Genomic DNA, 901 nt, shown 5'->3' with positions numbered 1-901 from the left:
TCTCCATTCATGAAAACTGTGCGTGTACGTGTACCGGTAAGCATTCGTTATATCTTTAAGCTGCAATAGTATCCTCTTTTCTCCTTGTGTGCATTAGTCCGACCTGAAACGTTCAGTCTTGTCAAGCTGGCGAGCAAGCTGCAGCTACATAGCTAATGGCTGTAACGTTAGCCCTTGTGCTAAAACGAATCAAATGTGTTTTTACCAAAGGCATAATCACATTTGTAGCATAATGTTTTATTTTTATTTTTTTTATACGATGTACAATGCTTGAATGTAACGTTTCTGCGCAATGCATTGTTTTTGTCTTGACGCGGATTATTAGCTCGCTTGGTAACATTAGCTAATTAGTTGGGTCGCTGTTGAGCGAGATGCTTCACATCCAGTGAGTCACTTGTCTAAATATAAAGCAGCATTCACTCTGGGTGTGTTGTGTGCTTGTTTTAAAGCCATTACCTCTCTAGTTGTTAAAGTTCCCGATCGACAATATTGCAGTATGGCAGTGACTAAAGTGCGAAGGGCTAGAGAATTAAATAAATATAAACATTACAGTGGAGAAATAGCATGCATCTGGTGTTGTGTTCACCTCATTAATGTCAGTGAGGTTAGACCTGATATTGGGAACTTCGTATTACAGTTTAACAGCATCATAAACCACAGCTTACAGCATAATAACATTACATCATTCATGAAGGTGTGAGTTATTACAGCGCTGTTATCTTGCATTGTATTCGTTATAGGTAGGTGTGCTTAATAAACTGGCAACTAAGTGCATAAAGACTACAACAGACAGGTTCAAGTTTAACAAGGTTAATCCTTCAGACTTTTGGATTTATTGATGTTTAAACTAGCAGTAACTACTTAAAAAATGACAGTAGGCATCACTTGATTGTCAGTACTT

At 37.8% G+C, this 901-nt stretch overlaps 1 protein-coding gene across 2 annotated transcripts in view; it reads left to right on the top strand.

Moving 5' to 3' along the window:
* Positions 1-901, top strand: part of zdhhc6 (zinc finger DHHC-type palmitoyltransferase 6) — a 5,586-nt gene continuing 4,685 nt past the window's right edge. For both annotated transcript variants that reach the window (XM_035667998.1, XM_035667989.1), the window contains exon 1: positions 1-36. The gene's annotated coding sequence lies outside the window, so the exon portion shown is untranslated. The remainder of the gene's footprint in view (positions 37-901) is intronic.

This window comes from Morone saxatilis, unplaced genomic scaffold (genome assembly GCF_004916995.1).
Source record: "Morone saxatilis isolate NCDOM2014 unplaced genomic scaffold, NCSU_SB_2.0 Contig1, whole genome shotgun sequence".
NCBI lineage: Eukaryota > Metazoa > Chordata > Actinopteri > Moronidae > Morone > Morone saxatilis.
The sequence above is the reverse complement of the archived record's forward strand: the minus strand, read 5'-3'. Positions and strand labels throughout refer to the sequence as shown.